At 31.4% G+C, this 24810-nt stretch overlaps 1 long non-coding RNA gene across 1 annotated transcript; it reads right to left on the bottom strand.

The window, feature by feature from the left end:
• Window positions 1-72: 72 nt before the first annotated feature.
• LOC127721403 (uncharacterized) lies at window positions 73-24592 on the bottom strand. Its single transcript, XR_007991217.1, has 10 exons — window positions 24352-24592; window positions 12098-12292; window positions 8573-8694; window positions 7240-7499; window positions 3947-4037; window positions 3456-3590; window positions 2442-2753; window positions 1717-1998; window positions 1295-1385; window positions 73-663 (listed from the first exon to the last, which is right to left on the bottom strand). It is a non-coding gene; the product is annotated as an uncharacterized LOC127721403 (long non-coding RNA).
• Between the last annotated feature and the right edge of the window lie 218 nt (window positions 24593-24810).

Here is a 24810-nt window from a genome sequence, read left to right as displayed (position 1 = left end):
CTTTGCAATTACATGGTGAAAGAAAGTTGCAAGAGTTATCTCTCTTTGATCAGTCATAACACTTGCCTGGTATTTATTTTGTAAGTCGTTGTATTCCTCACTCGTGAGATCCTCTTGTTGTAAGGCTTTCATCAGATCATCCACAGTCTGAACTGCCTTTTTGACAAATGCACTTCAGTAGCCAAAAATTCCTCAGCATTTTGTAACCACTCTGATATTCTGTCTACTCCAAGCTGGTATTCTTGTCTACACTTTCCTATAACTTCTACTTTCTTATAATGTTGATATCCTTCTACTAATTCTGTAAATCTACTGTTAATCATATTAACGTTTTGTTAAATTTCTTCTGCAATATAGGTTCTTGACAATTTTCTATCAAAAAGTTTACAGATTCGTTTAAAATTTTTTTTAAAAGAAAGTCTTTCTTCGTACTGTGGAATATCGGTAAAATATTCCTCAATTTGTTCTTTGTTCCACCATGCATGACTTGTTCTCCTTCTGTGATCCATGCAATTACCATATTGTAACATCCACTATATCTTTTCCACTGCTCTAATCCCTCATCAAACATTGATTGTAAAGATTTAATTTCAGCGGACATTGTTTTCCATTTTTGTGTTTTTTCATCAGCAAATTGTGTAATCTGTGCAGCTTCTTCTTTTGCTGTAAACAAAAAAACAAAAAAAAATCATTTCAACTTTTGGATTCTTAACAAAAATTAGTGATAAAAGTTCTTTAGGTAGTATCGAAGATGCTCACTGCACCCGAACATCTCTATAATTTTGTTTTATCTTTATTATATATACTGAAATAATTTCATTGTCAGTCACTTATTTGAGACATCTGTATTGTATACTTTTGTGATTGATATAAGTCGTCATGAGAAAGATGAAAGTCATAGAACCTAAAGGGTTTTTTGTTGTTGTTTTTTTTTACAGTTGAACAGAGTAAATCAAGAAAATAACTACAAATACTTGAATGTAATTGGATTGTTCAAATTTTGATCTTTGGTTTATACTACTGTATCCCATGCTACCAAAACATCTTTTGTAACCCATGTAAACAATTTGTTCAATTCCCTGTGATATATTCATTTGGGGTACACATAGATAAAAATCTTGATGTCCCAAGAAGTTTAAATACAAAAAAAATAACAAATGTTTGGGTTGAGAAATACATGTATATGGATTTAACACATTTTTTTCTAGAGATCATTTAGAAGAAATTTTAGAATTCTCAAAGGTGACCTCAAATTAATACTCAACAATTTCATGTTTGCTGTTAAAATACTTACAGACATGTTTTCTGAAAGCATCACCTCTCTTTTTCGTCTCTCTGAGCATCTTGTCATAGTTTGCAAATAAATTATTGGTCTGTACAAAGTCCTACAAAAATCAAATGTAAAACATATAACAGCCTTTTAATTCAACCTTCTCAATTTTGGTAAATCACATAAGTAAGACTTTCAGAGAGGATGTTACATTTACTACTGGTGATAACAATCATACATTTATCTATTTTTTCTTTTTTTTTTTCTTTAAAACCCAAAAAATATTTGGTACTACTATTCCAACAAAACAGGCCTAGGTCAAAATCTATAAATGGTTTTAACGTTTTAACTGATTTATTCTGCGCTCTTTAAACTTTAAAGTAAAATACATCCATTTATTATTTCTTTATTCAGATCAGAGGTTATATAAGCAAGATGACCTTTACCTTGTAATCCAGAACCCTCTCATCTACGTCTTCTTGTGTGCCTAACTTTGACAACCACATCTTCACTTTTTCCTCCGTAGCGGCACTGAATCCAGCAAGTCTAAATCAGAATTCGTCATACTGTAGTAGATTCTCACGCTTTGGTGCTTCTTTACACACGACTTGTAGCCTAGTGTGTAAATTGTCCATTTGTGGTGGTGGGATGAATTCGCCTTCATATTTTCCTGCACGTTTCACTTGTAAAAAAAACTTTTTGTACGAGTCCATTTCTTTGAGAAAGTCCTAAAATTGGTAAAAGTATATGTTCATCTAAAAATTCTACAGCAGTGTTCAGTATAACAAATCTTCTCTGATCTTTATTTTAAGATATTTTTTTCATCATATTATTGTTAATATTTTACACATTCTTTTATCATTTAGCTATTGAAACTTGCCACTTCTTAAAATGTTCAACAGTTCATTTCATGTGTTTTGGTCATTTACTCCAAAGCAACTATAAAAATGAATTATCAACTAATAGGACAGTGCTTTCCCTTATGAGATATGACAGTCTTCAATAAAAAATAATGTTATTCCAATATCCAATTTTCTGGTCATAACGATAGGCCAATGATAAATATTTTGTTAATTTTAATGAAAACTCAACAAATACATCAAATAATAATTCTGCAATAGACTGTTATATAGCAAGAGCCTGTCTTCTTTAAGGTAACCTATAAACATACCTTGTGTTCATTTAATAGTTTAAGAAGTTGATCTGCTATTTCTATATGGTCTTACTGGTTTTCAGGTTCAATCTCTAACATTTCCTCTGCTTGATTTAACCAATCACCAAACTTTCTGGGATGACCTAGTAGATTAGCATCAAGTTTCCATAACCACATACAAGTACGTCTAGCAATGTCTTGCCATTTGGGTTCTTATTCCTGCCACATTTTGGGAGTAATTTTAACGGCTTTTTTGCTCACTACTTTCTCTTCTAACCTCTGGAATATTTTTTGTCGTCTGTCAAATTCTGTTTTAAATGATAAGTAATCCTGAAATAAAAGAATTTACTGGATTAACAACTCTGGATTGAACTTTCTCACAAATACTCATTTTCAAGGATACTTTATGAAGCTCCTTTTCAATCTAATGTTCTTGATGTATATATGTATAAATAAAAGACAAAAGTGTTATGCATTCAAAAAAATTTGTTTTGCTAGTTAAATTTGTGAAAATAAAATTGTAAGAGAAAATTATTTGATTTATAGTATAAATCATAAGGAGTCACTTTTTATCAAAGAAAATTATGTCAAAGCAAACAGGGGACTTTGTTCTAGAATCAATCATGTCTTTTTGAAGCATACATATCAAAACTACATCAACTTTACATCTCAAATGGAAAGAATTTCAGCAATGACTGCATGTATACAAATACTTATTTAATGCACTTGGTATTTATAGTGGTTCGATACTAAGTTTGTCAATTGCTTATTGAACTTTGGTTTGTCTCCCCTTATCTGTACTTTATAAAGCCATTGATATTTTCAACATATAAAAGAAATTACTACAAATGATGTATTCAATCCACATAATGCAGAATGTCTCACAGAGTTACTAACATAAACAAAGGACCAAATCGAAATCTTCATGCATTTACGAAACAAATTAGTTTTGATTGGTATTGTAAGATTTGCATGGATGACAAGACTATGTAACCACTTTCAAGCAGATGTTCAATTTCTGGAAAACCTTACCATATATTCAGCCTGACTGTCTGTCACTGGTTGGTCTACAATCTGTAGAACCTCATCAGTTTCCTCTTTAATCCAGGTGAGCAGATCATTGTAATCAGATATCTCTTGTTTTGCTGGGTTTTTCCTTTTGGATAGCTAAAAAACAATATGTTTTTCAATTAATTAGACTATTAAATTGTTCAAACAGTTTTAAAATATATCTACTGTTTATACCTTTTATACTACTGTAATTCTTTACAAAAAGAATCAAAGGCACGTAAGTCGCAATATTTTTTTTTTATCATTTAAAGAAATTTTCTTTGTAATATGTGAAATGTGTTGCAGGATATTACAGAGAGACTTGATTATGCAATTCCAGTTCATGACATATGAAATAATACATTTGTACTCAAAAAGTTTAAAATTTTGTGCTTTTATTTTGAAAGGCAATCTATCAATTTTTAATTTCGGGTGTAAAATATCACACTAGTCTCTAAATTAATAGTACTTACACTAGGTCCTCACCAGCCTCTAGGTAGGCCTTTAAGAAGTGTGCAACGTAAGTCATGACTGATTTCTCGTCAGGCTTCTCAACATCAACGTCTGAAATAATACATCATAAATTTTCAATTGAATTACCCAAACATGGGTTAAATAATCGCAGTATAGAGGTCCAGTTCAAAACCAACTGGTAAATGAAAAGGAAATATCAAGTATATATGTAAACGTTCTGGGAAATCAAAAGAAAGTGAATTGTTTTCTCTTGAATAAATCTTTAAAAAGTATCAAAACCCAATGTAAACAAAAGAGTCTATATATTTGAATTTAAGATGTTTTGTGGCCACTGTCACTATAAACAAATTGTGAATAGTTTAATATTTTCTAAATTTGTTCAATATAATAAAGAAGATGTGGTATGATTGTCAATGAGACAACTCTCCAGAAGAGACCAAAATTACACAGTAATTAACAATTATAGGTAACCGTACGGTCTTCAACAATGAGAAAAGCCCATACCGCATGTATGGGCTTTGCTCATTGTTGAAGAAAAGAATTAAATGTGCATAACTTAAAATGTTACACCCATTTTCTGAAAGATGTTAATTTTTTTTTTCATATCAAAATCATATTTCGTTTATATAAAGTGTACTAAGGTACATTCTTTGGGTGCAATCAACAGTTTTTTTCTATGACGTCATATTTTGAGGGACCATGCATAAGTGACCCTTAGTGGTGGAATGGTTAATAAAGATACTTGTATAAAACTAGATATCACTGGAATCAGAATTTTCTCTAGTTTATAATGAAATAAAAATAAAGTGTACTTTTAATATGATAAAAAAGTTCTTTTCAGAGAACATGGGGGGAAAATTGCCTAATCTGAACATAAAAAACCTGAAATCAGGTCATGTGCATACCCATGTAGACATGATACAGGCACATTTCACATAATCAAAACTGTATGAAATTCATAGGTTTTTAACTGGCCTTTCAAAAAAATCTCCCTTCAGGGTACGGTTTCCTGCTTCGAAAAGAGCTACAGTGGCTGCCAATAAGTTTTCAATTTCCACTGCCAAAAAAACAGGATGTTTACAATGTTGTCTCCCCTCAAAACATGTATATTTAATCTAATTTTTAAAAGTATTTTAATCATTCAACCTGTTTTAATTGAAAGCTAATTAACTAATTTTTACAATCAAATACAAAAAACATGATACTTTTTCACCAATTAAGTAAATAAAAATTTGTAAGGGTTCCGCGGAACCCAGTGTCTCGCCTACTTTTGCTGTTAATCGCAGGCTCAACAAAAATGAGGAAAAAAAATCAATAAAAATATTCCTTTAGATACTATCTTTTGATTGTAAGAAGCTTCTGTCAAAGTTTGGTATAAATCCAGGATAGTTTATGAATCTAATAAATGTTTTAAAAACTTTAACTGCAGACTGTATTTAATGTTAACTGGAAGAAAAACTAAGTCCATTTATTAGTAAAATATGGATAAACAGGTACAAATTTTAACAAAATTTCCTTCTAGATACTAGCTTTTGATCATAAACAAGCTTCTGTCCAAATTTGATACAAATCCAGGATAGTTTAAGAAAGTTATTAAAATTTTTAAAACTTTAACCAGAGTGAAAATATTTTTTCCTGGCAGAAAAACTAAGTCCATTTATAAGTAAAATACGGAAAAAATAAATTTTTTTTTAACAAATTTACTTCTGGATACTATCTTATGATCATAAACAAGCTTCTGTCCAAGTTTGGTACAAATCCTGGACAGTTTAAGAAAGTTATTAAAATTTTAAAAACTTTAACCACAGAGTGAATGTATTGTTTCCTGGCAGAAAAACTAAGTCCATTTATAAGTAAAATACGGAAAAAATGAAATTTTTTTTTCAACAAATTTACTTCTGGATACTATCTTATGATCATAAACAAGCTTCTGTCCGAGTATGGTACAAATCCAGGATAATTTAAGAAAGTTATTAAAATTTTAAAAACTTTAACCACAGAGTGAATGTAATGTTTCCTGGCAGAAAAACTAAGTCCATTTACAAGTAAAATACGGAAAAACAGGAATTTTATTTTTACAAAATTTACTTCTGGATACTATCTTATGATCATAAACAAGCTTCTGTCCGAGTATGGTACAAATCCAGGATAATTTAAGAAAGTTATTAAAATTTTAAAAACTTTAACCACAGAGTGAATGTAATGTTTCCTGGCAGAAAAACTAAGTCCATTTACAAGTAAAATACGGAAAAACAGGAATTTTATTTTTACAAAATTTACTTCTGGATACAATCTTATGATCATAAACAAGCTTCTGTCCAAGTTTGGTAGAAATCCAGGATAGTTTAAGAAAGTTATTAAAATTTCAAAAACTTTAACCACAGAGTGAATATTTGTGGACGCCGCCGACGACGACGACGACACCGACGGAATGTAGGATCGCTATGTCTCGCTTTTTCGACTAAAGTCGAAGGCTCGACAAAAAGGGATTTCCCTCCAAGGTTATTTTTAGTCGGGGAATAACCCCTAGTTTTTTATACGAAACTGTTTATAGCACCCTTTGCAAATCATCAGAATTTTGATTTGAAATGCCACTTTACACAAATATAGAAAACAGATAAAAACACATATCGTACATGTTTCATTTCACTAGTTTGGATTTTTATTTGGACAACAAGTGGACCTCTGTTGTATATGTTTTTGTTTATCATCTTAGTTACCTTTATTTACCTTTTTTTCAAAATATTAAGTGACAATTTCACTGAAGATTTTTTATTTGCATAACCTTCAAGCCCATTACTTAGTTTATGCCTTTGCACCCCTATCCTAAAAAAACATGAAAATATAATTGGCATTCAATCCAATGCTAATAGCATATATTAGAAATATGAATCCAATCGGCCATACAAAAGTTACTGAACTTTATTTTCAAACTCACATTTAGGAGCATGCCTTACCATCTAATCAAGCAGCCACAAAAAAACCAATGACGTAAATTAACTGTCAGACCAGCAATTTGGCACATTTATCCTACTTGTTGTACATTACTTATTTTTTTTTTGCTTTTCTGTTAATCTTAACTCTACTATACTACACCAACCGTCATACAATAATGAATTTAATTAACCTTCAACAGCTCCTGTAAGGATATGTCTTAGAACCTCTTTCCTAGCAGCCCAAACACACATTTAATAGTATGCCATTGTACCCAAACATGGCACATTCTTAACTGGAACTAACATGTGAGGCCATGTTTAAGCACAGCAGCCAATCTGTTGTGACTTTCACTAACCTATGTGTCCACATTTTAGTGCACGCCTAAGTACCTTTACCCTTACTGCCTTATAATACTAATCTTCAGGGTCAAGTTGTCTTGCGATACAAAGTTGTGACTCTGCATCTGAGAATGTCTGCTCTAGATTAGTTCTAGCATCCTGTTTCCTGCACTGATCGAAATCCACTAAGTCAGGGTTGATTGTATGTACCATGGCATTGAATGCAAGACCATCTCACCAACTTTTACTGAAATTATTAACTTCTATACCATATTTTCTGTAAAAAACAATTTGTATATAACAAATGCGTCGACTAAATATTTTTTCAAATGTATCTCTTAAATGTGGTCTTTACAATATAAAGTACTTATTGAAAATTTCAATTGACCAAAATGTTAGAAGAAGCTTCAACAAATTAAAATAATGTTTATTAGATCACACTGTGGATTTGTTATCATTTCAAATATCAGGAATATAGATTGACCACAAATTTAAAAATTTAATTAATTTCCAACTCCACATAAACTTAAATTGTGAAACAACAAAATCAAATTATTGTGAAAAAAACATGTTTAAAATTCTCAATCTACAAAAATTGGTACCCACAAAAATAAATGAATCCACAGTAGTACTTTTAACTTCTACTCTGCTTAGGATCTTATAGGTTTGCAATCAATATAAACTGTGGCATCACAGCTTAAATATCATATGGGAATGTAACCATTTTGAAGCATGAGCCACCATTAATATCCAAAGTAAGAAAAAGGTAACAGACTGAGTTGAAATAAAATTATGAATAATACTTTTGAAAACTAACCCGAATTGTTTCAGTTTTATCATATCAAAAATAAATAAAAGAACTGAAAGAAAAATTTGTAAGCCTTATCAAAAGCCAAAAAAATCAAATGACATATGACAGTTTCAAGAAAAAGAAAGATCTCCCCTGCTTCAAGTGCAATGTTCTTGATAGTTGGTTGTTGTTTTCTTCCCATCATGGATGTATTACACTTCTTTCATATGTTAAAACTTTGGAAATCGTCATTCTAGTCTCATGTGAGAGCTTTACAGCCAATTGCAATGAGTGTGTAGGTAAAGGTTATATCTTTGGTTAGCTTACTTGTTAGCTGAACTGTGAAGTCATTATTAGGTAAGGTAAACTACCCTCCTTTCAAAGTAGTCTAGTTCTACAGACAGATAGATTGGTTATCTGGTGGACTAGTCTACTCTTAAAGGTAGTTTACCTTACCTAATAATGACTTCACTGTTCAGCTAGCAAGCAAGCTAACCAAAGATATCACCTACACACAATGTAATCGGCTGTAATTCCTATCTTTCCATTCAGAATCTTACTTTGTAATAGCATTGGCTGTCCAGGCTAATAAAGCTTTCTATGCATTCTTTCGGAACATATCTATAGCTGACAGCGATTCCTGTTCGCCAGTTTCATCATTTTGTGCAAATGTGTCTTCAATCTGTTGAAAAAAATTGTTAATGCACAATAGGTTGATGATCATTCAATGTTTAGAGCTAATTTCCTTATGTTTGTAGAGTAAAACTTTGGTTGGCTTGTTTGTTTTGTTTGTAAAAATATTTAGTCAAGCTTTTCAAACAATATATATGTAAGTAAGTTTAAACCTGTGTATATCATAGTTAAACCTGTGTATATTTTATTCAAATTTGATTGGTTGTAATCCCAATTACAATTGTACAATGTTCAAACAGAGCAAGCAAGCTAACCAAAGTCTTGTTCTATATGCATTCGGAAATTAGCTCTAAAACAAAAAGTGAATTTCTTTTAATACAGCAAACTTTAATATCGATGTCAATAAATAGTTGACACAGCACTGGTTTCTGACACAGAATGAATGTGGTCTAATGAACTTAAAATTTTTTTTTTTACTTTTGAGCAATTCACTATGCTGTTGAATATTAATCCCCTCAAAAAAAATAATTTGAAGAAGTTTTCTTTTTAATTTCTGAAATCTGAAATGAGAAAAAATTGTAACCCCCTTCTCCAAATTGTTTTCACCTCCCCTTTGCCTTATTCCAAAAAATAATCTCAATTCAAATTTCTAATGGAGTTTAAAGGTTATCTTACCAATGTTGTAATTAGATCTTTGAATATAGTTTACATTGGCACTAATATCGATTTTGTCATCAGCAAATTAAAACATAACTAAATTTGTATTTTTTTCAAGTGGGATGTATAAAGACACACCCACGTTCGTTTAGATCTATAAAGAGGTTAAACTCCTAACTATCCTACTGTCTGTCGATACATTTATTTTTGGCATTGCACTAGTCATGTCTTCTTTGACTGTCCATGACGTTAAAATACTAAATCCCTGGGATGTGTTTTAGTTGATTTTAGTCTCTGATGCATGATTTTTTATTATTAATTGTTTTGGCTTTTAACTAGCTGTCAGTAACTGCGAGTACTCTCAAATCGTACTTTCTTGTTTATTTGACCTGTTGATACTAATTGTATTGCTTTTTTGTTATTTAATGTTATTCAGGGTTATATCTGGTCTATATACCAGCTTTGATAAGTGTTTGGTATAACTATAAATTTTCACTTCGTACTATGAACATCAACATTATTTATTTTGTAATAATATTTTTCCTTTCTCTATTGGTACTGTACACGTATACCTAACAACAAAATTATTTTCATTTACCTGTGTTTAAAGTTATTGCAAATGAATGGTATTTTTGTTCGAGCATATTGTTTTTCTTTAATTGTTTAACATTTCTTACCGATATAACATGTTACTTTTATTATTCTTCCCTTAGTTTATTTATTTTGTATTCAAAATTATATATTTTGTAAAAATATTTCCTTTCTCTATTGGTACTGTACAGGTATACCTAACAACAAAATTATTTTCATTTACCTGTGTTTAAAATTATTGCAAATGGATGGTATTTTTGTTTGAGCATATTGTTTTTCTTTAATTGTTTAATATTTCTTACCGATATAACATGTTACTTTTATTATTCTTCCCTTAGTTTATTTATTTTGTATTTACATTGTGTCATAGGTCAAATTTATTTGTTCAGTGTATGTTTAATGGTGTTAATATGTCCTTTGATTGAGTTAAGCTATTTCAGTTGATATTTTATAGTGTGTCTTTCTATGTTGTGATGTTACACTATTGTTTCAGAAAAAGGGTGAAGGTTTGGTACCATTAAAACGTTTAAACCCGCTGCATTTGTTTGCACCTGTCCTAAGTCAGGAATCTGATGTTCAGTAGTTGTCGTTTGTTGATGTGGTTCATAAGTGTTTCTCGTTTCTCGTTTTTTATATAGATTAGACCGTTGGTTTTCCCGTTTGAATGGTTTTACACTAGTAATTTTTTGGGGCCCTTTATAGCTTACTGTTCGGTGTGAGCCAAGGCTCCGTGTTGAAGACTGTACTGTGACCTATAATGGTTTACTTTTATAAATTTTGACTTGGATGGAGAGTTGTCTCATTGGCACTCATACCACATCTTCTTATATCTATTTGCAACAATAACTACTCATTTAAATACATAAAATTTTAAAATATAAAATGACATTCAGTCATGGTTAAAATTAATATTAATTAATAGTAACTTCTAAAAATAAATTTACAGCTAATCATGCTAAATGATTTGAGCCATAACCCGCCCATAACCATCCCTTTGTAGTAATGAAACTTGTAGTATAATTTCAGAGAGATCTATACACTTAAACACAAGTTATTGACTAGAAACTATAAAAAAGCTTATTTGGGCCCCTTTTTTGGCCCCTTATTCCTAAACCTTTGGGACCATAACCCCCTGAATCAATCCAAACCTTCCTTTTGTGGTATTGAACCTTCTTATCAAATTTCATAGAGATCCATTCATTTGAACTAAAGTTATTGTCCGGACACCAAATGTCTCTTCGGACCACGCAGACGACGACGCAGACGATGACGACAACATCATACAATTATACAATCTAAAATATTTTTTTGCGGTCGTATCAAAATTATGCATATGTTTTTTATAACTAAATGGATAGCTTTCATTATAAAATTATGTACATATACTTTTTTCTGAAGAAAATTCTTTAATTTGTCTACATTTAGAAGAAGTTTACTTTATTTCAATTGCTTGCTTCCAGGAAGCAATTTGCCGACATATTTTCGTATATGCAAGTGACCTTAACATGACCCTTTTCGTAAAAATCTGGTGATCGCAATACGCATGGATCTGTCATTAAAATAAACTATTATCTGATTGTACATGCTATACACGTGCTCAATATCAATGCTTTTCTGTTGATAGTTTACTATAAGGTAACAATCGGTAAACTTCGGCTTCAAAACACGGCAATTAATGAGCTACCATATTTGTTAGATCATAACAGACAGAGAGAAAAAAAAATTGACGATTAAACGATATCTTTGAGTAAAAAATGATAAAATTGTGCACAGAAGACTAAGTTTATGATATATACATGCATTGGTTCAAGAATTGGATAAACATTATTTTCTCACCAATCACTCGTTTCATATGACTTTAAATTTGAGAATGTAATCATTTCAATGTTTAGTGAACCGTGGAATAGGCCTAATACCATAGTAATTTCACATCATGTGGCCTTATTTTCATGTTGATAAGACCACAATTTCATTGTAAACAACCTAAAAATCTATTTGGACTGACAGACAAACAGACCATACAACATAATATCCATTAGTTGAATGATTACAATCATAAGTCGGGTTTAAAAATAACATGTAATTGGAATTAGAAGAAATGATTTTTTTTACAATTTATTGTTGGCTTTGCTTGTGAAAAGTTAAAAAACTTAATTTTGGTATATATTCTTAGTAGACAATGTGTTCAAAGGGAAATAACTCACCATAACCATAAAGCATCTATTTTCTATACAAGTCCCAGTACAACAAATGATTCCTGACAAGATAATAAAGGCTCCTGTTCCTAGTAGCAAGTATGTTGCCAAAGGGAAAGTACTGCTCCCTAGCAGACTGATATAGGTATGCTTCTGGAACTTGATATATAACCCTAATGCTAGGAAAGCTAACCGGGCTGTCAGCTGGAAAAGAAATATAGAATTTATCATGCATAAAAACACTATTGAATTTTAAAGAACATTTAATTAATTGACAGAACATGATAAAGAAAAGTTAGGAAACGGAGTATTTTTGTAATTTGTAGTTAGCTATCAATGTTAGCTGAAAAATTAGAAATAATTTTATATTAGGATCTTTTATCTTGTTAGCATGGTTAGATGATAAAATATATTTTGTAGATGGAAAATGTAATGTGTGTGCTCTTTTAAAGATGTTCTGCAATATAATGATGTGTACTTTTTCTGAATATTTTGATAGAATTTTCCCATGCTCCTTTAATCTAATGAAGCCCTATCACTGGTATTATAAGATTAAAATGTCATATCAGAAAATCATATGTTACATATTTACTAGACATAAATAAATGTTTTATTTTGACATTTCTGTCATGCCTGTTAAAATTTAAATGGGCAATTCTCTGAATGTCAATCTGTTTCGAAAAAACTTGGATTTAGGAAACCACAGATTCTGAGTAACAGAAGGCTGCATGCATAATGAACTATATATCAGTTCTTATTCAGAATCAGAATGCAAGTTCTTATTATTGTGATACCCCCAGGTACATAATTCGCATGTACGACCATGCATGACCCTCATGGATAACCAGGGTCAGTAAAACTAGAGGCTCTCAAGAGCCTGTGTCGCTCACCTGTATTTATTGATGCTTTGGAAATCATGTAAAATAAGGTTAAAATCATAATAAATATTATAATGATATCTAAGATAATAACAAAAAACTGCAAAATTTTTGTAAAATTACTAACTCAGGGGCAGCAACCCAACAACTGGTTGTCGGATTCGTCTAAAAATTTCAGGGCAGATAAATCTAAATCTGATGAACATTTTTGCCACCTGTCAGATTTGCTCTAAATGCTTAAGTTTCAGAGATATAAACCAAAAACTGCATTTTACCCCTTTGTTCTATTTTTAACCAAGTCGGCCATGATGGTTGGACGGCGGGGTCATCGGACAAATTTTTTTAAACTAAATACCCTAATAATGATTATGGCCAAGTATGGTTAAATTCATTTGTCTCAGTAGTTTCAGAGAAGATTTTTGTAAAAGATTACAAAAATTTACAAAAAATTGTTAAAAATTGACTATTTAGGGCAATAACTCCTAAAGGGGTCGACTGACAATTTTGGTCATGACAACTTATTTGTAGATCTTACTTTGCTGAACATTATTGCTGTTTACGGTTTATCTCTATCTATAATAATATTCAAGATAATAACCAAAAACTGCAAAATTTCCTTAAAATTACCAATTAAGGGGCAGCAACCTAACAACAGGATGTCAGATTTGTCTGAAAATTTCAGGGCAGATAGATCTTGACCTGATAATCAGTTTTATCCTGTCAGATTTACTCTAAATGCTTTGGTTTCAGAGATATAAGCCAAAATCTACATTTTACCCCTATGTTCTATTTTTAGCCATGGAGGCCATCTTGGTTGGTTGGCGGGGTCATCAGACACATTTTTTAAACTAGATACCCTAGTGATGATTGTGGCCAAGTTTGGTTAAATTTGGCCCAGTGGTTTCAGAGGAGAATATTTTTGTAAAAAGCTAATGACGACGACGACGGACAACGGACGACAGACGACAGACGCCAAGTGATAAGAAAAGCTCACTTGGCCCTTCGGGCCAGGTGAGCTAAAAAACCATGTCATCCACAATATAAAAACCATACAATAATTTCTGTATTAACAGTATTTGAAATGTTATACAACAGTTTAACCAGGTAGTTAAAATCTAAACCCTGAGGCTTTTAGATATAATCCAAATTGACTTTGATACTTTAGTGTTGATATTTAAATGTCTTCTTACTTTTTGTGTCATTAAGTTGCTGTCTCGTTGATATATTATACCCCTTATTTATTCATCTTTTTATCATGGTAAGCACAGGTATTTAGGTCATGTTCAATTAATTAAAGAACTTATATGTATGGGCTTTGCTCATTGTTGAAGGTCGTAAGGTGACTAGTAGCTGTTAATTTCTGTGTCATTTGGTCTCTTGTGGCTTGTTGTCTCATTGGCAATCGTACCACATCTTCTTTTTCATATTATGCAAGATAATGCTGGGTTTCCCCTTTGATTTGTTCAAATCTTCAAATATTAATGTAAACATAAAGTAACCAGATGCTCCACAGGGCGCAGCTTTATACGACCGCAGAGGTCGAACCCTGAACAGTTGGGTGCAAGTATGGACACAACATTCAAGCTCTGAATTTGGATTGTGATTAAATAGTTGACACAGCATAGGTTTCTGGTGGTCTAATGAACTTAAAAAATGTAATTGCTTTTGAGCAATACACTATGCTGTTGAATATTAATCCCCTAAAAAAAAAATATTTGAAGAAATCTGAAATGAGAAAAATTTTCACCTCCTTTTGTCCCTTATTCCAAAAATATACTCAATTCAGATTTCTAATGGAATTTTAAAAATAACTGCTCATTTGATACATCATAAAATATTACAATATAAAATGACATAGTCATGATTAAAATTAATATTAATGAATAGTATTACTTCTAATAAAAAAATTACAGCTAATCATTTCAAGACAATCATCATTTCATAATACATAATTTTCAAACAGTGTAAGGGAGGTAATCAAACATATATATAACAGTATTCTTTTAATTTGAATTGGATTACCTCCCTTACACTGCTTTTAAATTGTCTAAATTGTCCTTTAACCAGAAAAACCCTCGTTTTCCCCCCTTTTTTGCCCCTAATTGGTAAATGATTCAAGCCATTATCCCCAATAACCACCCCTTGGAAGTATGGAAGCTTGTGGTATAATTTCAGAGAGATTTATACACTTAAACACAAGTTATTGACTGTAAACTACAACCATATTGTCTGGAAACTAGAAAAATGCTTGTTTTTGGCCCTTTTATGGCCCCTAATTCTTGCATGAATTGGACAATAACGCCCAAACTCAATCCAAGCCTTCCTTTAGTGATATGGAACTTTGTGGTACAATCTCAGAGATATCTATACACTTACACACAAGTTATTGTCCAGAAACTACAAAAATGCTTGTTTTTGGCCCCTTAATTCTTAACTGTTGACACCATAGACCGTAAAATGAATCCATACCTTTTACTTGTGGTATTTAACATTGTGGAACAATTTCAGTGCAATTGAAATACTTATACACAAGTTATTATCCTGAAAGTAGAAAAATGCTTGTTTTGGGACCCTTTTGGGGCCCTTTTGGGACCCTAATCCCTAAACCGGTGGGACCATCAACCCCAAAATCAATCCCAACCTTTCTTTTGTGGTATTGAACCTTCTTTTTAAGTTCAAAGAGATCCATTCATGTAAACTAAAGTTATTGTCTGGAAACCAAATGTGTCATCAGACATCATACCATTATTTAATTCAATTCAATATTTTATTAGAAAGAGCACAATAGAGGCGTGATCCAAATACAGACAATAATAATATTAAAACAACATTTAAAAGAAATATAGATGCATGTAACAACAAGTCATAAGTAAATTCTATGGATACCATACCATTTTAAGTATATTCTATGATTACCATTACATTCTAAACTCATATTGATACCTTACACATATACAGCACAATTATATTCTAAATTTTCATAATTTTACTTAAAACACACAATCACCTATATAAGATATATGTGTATTTGCACAAACTACTATAATGGATTATTATTTGATGAAACAGTATGGTGGTCTCTCAAATCAAGAGCTTCTTCAATATACATACAAATAGATTTTAGTTCTTTTTCAGACATAGGATTTAACATTTTGGTAAAATTTTCATCCAAATTATTTGAATTAATATCATTAATTTTATATTTAGATCTAATTTTGTTATATTGAGGACATTAAATCAAGAAATGTATCACATTTTCAATTTTTCCTGTGCAAAATTTACAAAATCTCTCATTAGAGGGTATTATTGGTCTTGCATACCTTCCAGTTTCTATTGCTAATGAGTGTGCACTTATTCTTAATTTAGTGAGTTTTTTTCTAAGATATTTAGGAACATTAAAGTTCAAATATTCTTGTTGTTTAAATTTAGTAGTATAAATTTTACTAAAAAATAAAAGTTTACCACAGTTTCCATCTTTTATCTTAGATAGTTCAAATATAATTTTATTTTTGTAGAAATCTTCTAGTTTCTGTTACTATAGGGTATTCCAATATATTTTAATAATTCAGATAATTTATTAGACCAAGAGTTTTCTCTACTTGTGAGAGTTTTGTCCACTTCAAAAGCAGCTTGAGAATTTCATATGGACCACCAGACTGTTCACCAATATCACTGAGACGCACATAGTATTTATACATAAGTTGATAACATTTAATGCTAATAGGTAATGTGCCCAATTCGCACTGCACTGCTAGATTGGAAGACTTTCCATGAACCCTAAGTATGTTTTTAAATATGGAGTTTTGTGTTTTTTCTAATTTACTTTTATCTAATGCGTCAAAATTTGGTTTGAATTCTGATATCCATACTTCTAATCCATAAGTTAAAATAGGAATTATCATTGAATTCAAAAGCTGGAGCCAAGTTTTAACTGACAAGTTTTCACTATATGGGAGTTTAGACTTTAACGCAAAATACGCTTTTTTAGCTTTATCTGAGAGGCTTGACACTGCCTCTATAAATTTTCCAGAGCTATGAAAATCAACTCCTAAGTATTTATAACAATCAACGATTTCAATTGCATTAGAACTATAATAAAAGTAAAAGTTTTCTTTATTAACTTTATTTTTAGAGAAAATTATAATTTTTGTTTTCTTGAAGCTCACATCCAGTTTCCATTCAGCACTATATTTTTGCAAAGAATGAAGAGAGTTCTGGAGACCAGCTGCAGATTCAGATATTAATAATAAATCATCAGCATACAATAAATGGTTCACTTTTTGATCATGTAAATTAATTGCACTAGTTGAGTTTGTATCTAAGTATTTTCCTGTCATCAACAAATATATTGAATAAAGTTGGACTTAAACTGTATACTTGTTTGACTCCCTGATTAGCAAGAAAAGGCTTAGTAAACATATTTTGATATTTACATGAATATAAGGTATTAGAGTACATGTCATGCAGTATATTATAAATTTGCCTTGTATTCCTTTATTTTGTAATTTTAAGAATAGAGCTGATCTCCAAACACTGTCAAAAGCCTTTTTAAAATCTACAAAACACACATATAGTTTATTTTTGCATTTAAACAAATATTTGTTTATTATTGTTTTTATAATAAAGACATGATCTACAGTTCTGTAATTTTTTTCTAAAACCACCTTGATTTGAAGATAATAGATTATTTGTTTCAAGAAAGTCTTTTATAGGATACAAAAATAATATTTGTGGTTGTATAAAAACTATATTTAATATATTTATCATGTGTGCCTAAAGACTACATCAGGTGCCATTTAACTAGGTGCCAATTTGACTATACCGGGTGCCGATTTGACCAGATGCTGATTTGACTAGAACTCGGACCAATGAGCTGTTGAATACAATAAATGGGCCGTCGACATTTGATCGAGTTTCCGTCGTAAATATTGGTCACAGTGTAATTAACCAGATTATTTTGGGGCCAGATTGATTTTGGGCCAGAGCAACCTAATACCCTTGTACTTAACCAGTATAAAGAGAACAGGGCCGTAGTGATATCCGACGCTTTGATAGTCCGACAGTTCGATGGTCCAACAGTTTGATGGTCCGACGGTTCGATGATCTGACAGTTCAATAGTCCTACAGTTTAGTGGTATTTTTACTTCATATAAACATTGGACAAAAGTGAGTTCCCAGTCAAAAAACGTCCTATCATTTCAACTAAAATCAATATTTTTCAAAAAAATATTACCAAGTAACTACATGACTGATTTATATCAAATAAATACCTTAAGATGTAGAGTTTTTTAAAGTTTTATTGTTAATTTGGCCATTATATTATTCATGCTCATTTTAATTTTCTGACGAGATGAACATGAGGAAAGATATTTCATGAAAAGTTTGCTATGTATTCTAACCAAACTAAAATCGTAAGAATTTGCATTTGTGTTAAACCCATCAGATATAGAAAACAAAACTCATGAAAATTATGGCCAAATAAGCAATAAAACTTCAGACGTTTCTACATATTATGGTATTTATTTCATAAGATTCGCTCATACAGTTACTTAATAATAGTTTTTTGAAAAATATCGATTTTAGTTGAAATAATAGGATATTTTTCTAGTGAGAACTCACTTTTGACCTATGAGTGTATGTGAGTCAGAAGTTATGTACCGGATTTGAGTACTGTGTATATATGTTGAGTATCTGGAACTGATTAAGGGTACCAATATTTGTTATTCTGGGGGTTGGGCTGGAGGATTTTGAAAATAGATAATTCAGCCTTAATAATCACAAAAATAAATGGTATGTTCTGTGGTAGTTTGAAAATAAATAACCTGACTTACAATGTACTGGAAATAAATAACTCAGCAGGTCTATTCAAAAGTATGACATGGCATCAGATTCTTCATCAAATTCATCTTTTTTTCCAAAAAAATTCGGGAAACAATTCCCAAATCTTTTGACAATAAAAGTATAAGTATTATTTAAATATACTTCAAATGTCTGAAAATGGGTTTCATTTAACTTGATCAGGTACTGTATTTTGTCTCAGGAACACTTACCTCACTCTTATTACAGGACTGTAACTACATTGAGGTAAATGGGCTCATGTAGGAAATTTAAAAACCAAAAATGTGTCTTCATATCAAATTGTTTTTATGGAGAGCGTCTTGCAAGAAGCAAGCTCTGCTCTCCTCGGACATGGCCTCTGTTTTTTCAGGATCAATGTTTCCTATTTATTTGTCTTTTGTTCATTCTGTATTCTGTTAGTCTTGCATTCCTTTTGTAATTTATTAATTTTGTTATTAATTTTGGGCTATTTGTCAGGTCAAATATATCAAAAGGATTAGGAACTGCAAGCAACAGGGGTTCAAATTAACATTTGGCACTGGAAGGTCCTGGACCTTTGACACTCCAAACTGAAAGTCCACAACATAAATCCCAGGTCCTACTTTATTTGAAATATTTCATAACTCAGTAAGATTAATGTGTTTTTGGTCTTAGGTTACCTTGTTTAATTATATTTGAACTGCATGCAATATGTTGTTAAGTTTACAAATATATTGCCAGGCAACCATATAAATGTAGCACTAAACTGTCAGTGTCACTGTGGTATAACATGTATACTAATAAATGATGTAATTGTCTTACAAGTATATTATGAATTCAAATAATCTTTTTTTTTTTGGTATTGGGGAGGGTGTCACTGTGGGTGGGTGTGTTGTCTCAATTATTGGTAATTATACCATTATCTCAGAGCTTAGACTACTTCAGAATCATAGGGGGAAGTGACTTCTCTTTTTTAAACTGACAGGGAGAAGTGGTGAGATATGAAAGAAAAGTGCTCACTCAAGGCGTTACAATGTTGGATTTTTACTATAATATAAAGGGCTATATGTGTCTTTTTGTATATTGTTCAATTCATAGCCGAGTATTCAATTAAAGTAACAGTTCAAATTCATAGCTGTTTAAGTTCATCATATGTTGCACAATTATATTAGTTCCTCTCTTGTTAGAAACTACCAACTAAATATCTAGCACTAATAAAGAAAGAACTTTTTTTACATCAAAAAGAAAAGAAAGTGTGGAATGCTTAATTTTTCCCTTTTGGATCAATATGCTGCTGTCAGATGACTTTTTTGTGTCATTCATTGGTCCGTAGTCATTATCCTTAGAATCCAGATTTCATTCATAGCTGGTCCGTTTCCCGACTCCGATCAGTAGTTTTTTACAAATATTTCAATGGCTTACGAAAAAATTTACAAAAACAATTGATATTTGAAATGCTATATGACGTTTTTAATGCAACAAATGGATTACAAATTTACTTAAGGCAACTTTCATGACTTCTAATGGGTTAACAAACTTATTTTGCCGACAGTTAAAATGGTTTAAAGTACGCTCTCAAGGGGTATACCATGTCAATAGTAATATGGCTTTGAAATGACGATACTGATGGTTCAAAAGGTCGGCAAAGTTAATTTTTATTTTCTTTCAAATCGAAGGTCCGTCGGGCGTAGCAAGTAACCAAAATGAAAGTCTGATTGCAATAGTGGAAGGTCACGGACCTCGGACCACCGCTAATTTGAACCCCTGAAGCAATCTATCTGCATAATTGCAATATTGCTCTTTTATGCTTTGATTTAAACCACTAAAGTCCTCTGGAACATCAATATTAAGATTTTTTCCCGGCGAATCAAAACCATGCCGGGAGGCCCCCCTTTTTTAAGGTAGCTTTTTTTGGCAAAAAAATACATTTTTGGGAAGAAAATGCTGGAAAAAATTCCATATTTTTTTCTACTACTTGTTTTGTATTGGTATTAAGTTGTTTCACAAATAAAATAAGCTCTTTTAGCTGAAAAAAAATTATTGAATAAGAAAATCAGCATTTTGACGTTAATTTTTTAGCCAAATATACACTAAAATTGACACAAAATCTTAAAATTTTGAAGTTGACAGTAAATTTTCAGAGAATTCAGTGACTGTTACTGTGACTTTACATGTTAAAGCACCTTTTTGTCATATATTAATAGAGTTTAATGCAATAAAATTTAAAAAATGGTCAAAAATAAAAAATGTTTTGACAATTTTGAAAATCACAGACTTTTTCAAATTTTTGCGCAGTTATGAAAAAAATTAATGGAAAATTGGAGATTCCTTATGCATGTTTGGTATCATATTAAAGCTTAAATTCTTAGCTTTAAAATGAACCTAATTTCATTGTATTTGGCTGATTGATATTGATCCTAGATGTAATTTTGTTAGGCCTATACCTGCATGAAAATAAATCTATGATTTTGAAAAATCCAAATTTGGACCGAGAACATAAAAATAATCCATTTAAACTCAAAGAGATAGGTCATTACATAAATGACCTAGTCAGACATTACTATAGTGATGTTTTCTCTTGGAAAATGTATTATTTACACTCAAATATTCTCATTATTCAAAAAATTTGGTATATATTTTACAAAAAACCTGTTATTCCAATAAAAAAAAGGATATGTCGAGAACTTAACATATATAAAGATTAGTCCTATAATATAAGACTCCGCAGGTTCATATCATTTACATTCAATGTTTTTTATCAAACCAATTATCCTTTACAAAAAGTTCTCTAGTCCAAATTGTTAATTAAGCACCAACAGAAATCAAGGGCGACTTGTGAGAGCGGGCGAGGCAATGATCCTTCAAAATACTAGTTCATACAACAGGGGTGAGCGAGCCAATTCTCATTCACCAAAAGTTCTCTTGTCCAAGTTGTTTACCATTTAAAGAAATGAATATAGCTAATTGTGAGAGCGGGCGAGGCGATAAATGTATTTCAAAACACGAGTTCATACAACAGGTGTGAGTGAGCCAATTCTCATTCACCAAAAGTTCTCTTGTCCATGTTGTTAACCATTTAAAGAAATGAATAGCTAATTGTGAGAGCGGGCGAGGCGATAAATAGATTTCAAAACACGGGCTCATATAACGGGGGTGAGCGAGGCAATTCTCATTCACCAAAAGTTCTCGTCCAAATTGTTAGGCATCAGCAGAAATGAATTTCTAGTTGTAAGAGCAGGCGAGGCGATAAAATGTATTTCTAAATACGAGTTCATACAACGGCGTGAGCGAGCCAATTCTCATCCACCAAAAGTTCTCTTGTCCAAACTGTTAAGCATCAGCAGAAATGAATTTTGTAGTTGTGAGAACGGATGAGGCGATAAATATCTTTCAAAATACAAGTTCATACAACGGGGGGTGAGCGAGCCAATTCGCATACTAAACGTTTTCTTGTATGTATCAATAGAAATAAATAATAGCTGGCAAGGCAATATTTGTATTGCAATAATCGAGTTGTTACAAAGAATATTAGCAAGTTGTTAGAGAAGACAGTTCAAGAAAGAATGCAATTTTAATCTCTCGGTGTTTGTAGAAACTCTTCAACACTAAATTGGCTCCTTTCTTGACAAGTACAGTTTTTTTAACACTATGCACAAAATTTACAGGAAGGACACCGACAGTGCTGCAAATCACATCCTTCGCATTTCTTTGTATCTGATGTATCTTCTTTGAAATTGTCTACTGTCAATGAATTTACAATTTGACGTCTGATACAAATGCTGGTGTTTTTTATGATATCGCGTATACATTTGTAGGTGGTTTTGAGCGACAAAGTGAAGTTATCATATAAAATAAAACTGAATCCATCCGTCTGCCATCCCTAGCGCATCTGTCAGCTTCTTGCCAGCTTTCTTAGGACAACACTGATTTAGGACATCCTATATGAATAACAAGGCCTATGTCCCCGATGTCCAGTCCCATACCTAATGCGACAGTAGTAATTAAACATCTGATTTTGCTGTCTTACCGTTTATTGATTTACATTTGACCCCAGACTCTGCATTTGACCGCTGAGCTATGCATTAACTGTATAACTATATCTATACATGTATATACATTGTATTAAGATGTCAATCTTTTTTACAAAGCTTGTGCATGGGTACAAGTTTATACAAACAAAGCAAGCAAGCCGACCAAAGCTTTACTCTACAAGCATTATGAAATTAGCTCTAATTAAAATTGTAAGGAGATGTGGTATTGAAGCCAATGAGACAAAACAATGTTATATTAACAAGTTTAAATGAAGTTGATGTAAGCAGTTTATACCATATGGCCTTCCACGAGAGGAAAAAAACGCCGTTATGGCCATCATTGAAAAAAAATCTGTAAAGCACGTAAATCGAGAAAGCTAACTAAATTATTCATGTATACATGTAATGATTGTCACCATTTCCAGCTTTGACCGTTATTTTCATGACACAGCAAAGTTATTTTCTATAACCCTTTGGAGAAATTATCACCATGTAATTCCTGTTATTATCGGGACATAATACTCATTTATATAATCATCCTTTACCTTTTTATGAATACTAAATGGTCGCCTCTTAAGTGTTAAGAAACATTTGATGATAAGCTTCCTTTTCTATTGATGAGGAAATTAGAATTAATTTACATCATTTCATCATTTATTATCATCTTAAAGTCAAAACAAAATTCGTTTTCCAAGGAATATTCTGAAATATGTACAACTGATTTACATTCGGAAAGACCTGCGGAACTTCTCGTACTTGACCCTTTTGACAATTTGAAATGAGGGGGGGAGGGGGGGACAGTTTGAAAAGTGGTTCAAAAAAGGATGTAAACTTAAAACTGTCGAAAACATTGTCAAATTGTCGTTCAAAGTTCCCACAAAAATTTGTTGGGAATCCACTACAAGAAAATGGATGGTTCTCATAAGACTCTGCGGTTCAACATTGATAGTAAAAAAAAAATATCCGATAAAAAACGTTGAATGTAAATGATATGAACCTGCAGAGTCTTATATTATAGGACTAATATAAAGATCAATTAAGACCAATGCAGTCTTTAAGTCTAAATTGGCAATAGTGACTATCTGACCTGTTTTGGTATTCATTATAATGATACATAACTAATTCATCATTTGACTAAATTTATTGAATGTTCTAAAGTTTATATGTTGTCTACTGTTTATTGACTATTGTAGATCAAGTCAAGACCAAGCATACAATATTTGGATACTTAAGGGAGCTACCATTTGATTTATATGGGGAGCTTAAGGATGAAAAATTTTGTCCTGCCTTTTTATTTTTCCCTCTATTCGGTCCTGCCTTTTTATTTTTCACTCTATTCGGTCCTGCCTTTTTTTTTAAAGTTTATCCTGACTTTTTTTTTACATAAATTGTCATCCTGCCTTTTTTTTTTTACTCAAAACTCCTGTCCTGCCTATTTTTTTCAAATTTCATCCTAGCCCCGCCATAAAAATCCCTAAATTGTAAATAAAATTAATCTTTTTTTTTTTTATAAAAATCACAATCAGTTTTGTTTTACCTGGTTCCTGCAATATGTTATTCTTGGAAATGTTGGTATAATAACATCCGTGTTACAGAGTTGACAGATGGAGTTACACTTGTCAATAGGCGTTACACTTATTAGATTAGACGAAAAAAACATATAAAATTTAACTTCTGGTTATCTATCTTGATAATAATTTGTGTTGTCATCTATCTAAAGCACGTGAATAAAGTAAAATCACACAACAATATTGCACTTTGGATGAGTTGGGTAGAAAAGTCACGACAACAACCTAACTTCCGGTTGGTTTTGTTTAATAAATAGAAGTACTCCAGTTGCTCCGTTCGATAGCTTTATTTTGGGAAACTATTATAATAACAGTTTTATTTGACATTCAAATACCAAACCTGTTTTCGTAAATTAGAACATTCTTAAAACTTATATCTGTTATGATTATTTAAAAGAAAAATCTATATGTAATATGAATTGTAACTG

This window comes from Mytilus californianus, unplaced genomic scaffold (assembly GCF_021869535.1).
Source record: "Mytilus californianus isolate M0D057914Y unplaced genomic scaffold, xbMytCali1.0.p SCAF_12, whole genome shotgun sequence".
Taxonomy (NCBI): domain Eukaryota; kingdom Metazoa; phylum Mollusca; class Bivalvia; order Mytilida; family Mytilidae; genus Mytilus; species Mytilus californianus.
Note: the sequence above shows the minus strand (reverse complement) of the source record. Positions and strands in the feature narration are given on the sequence as shown.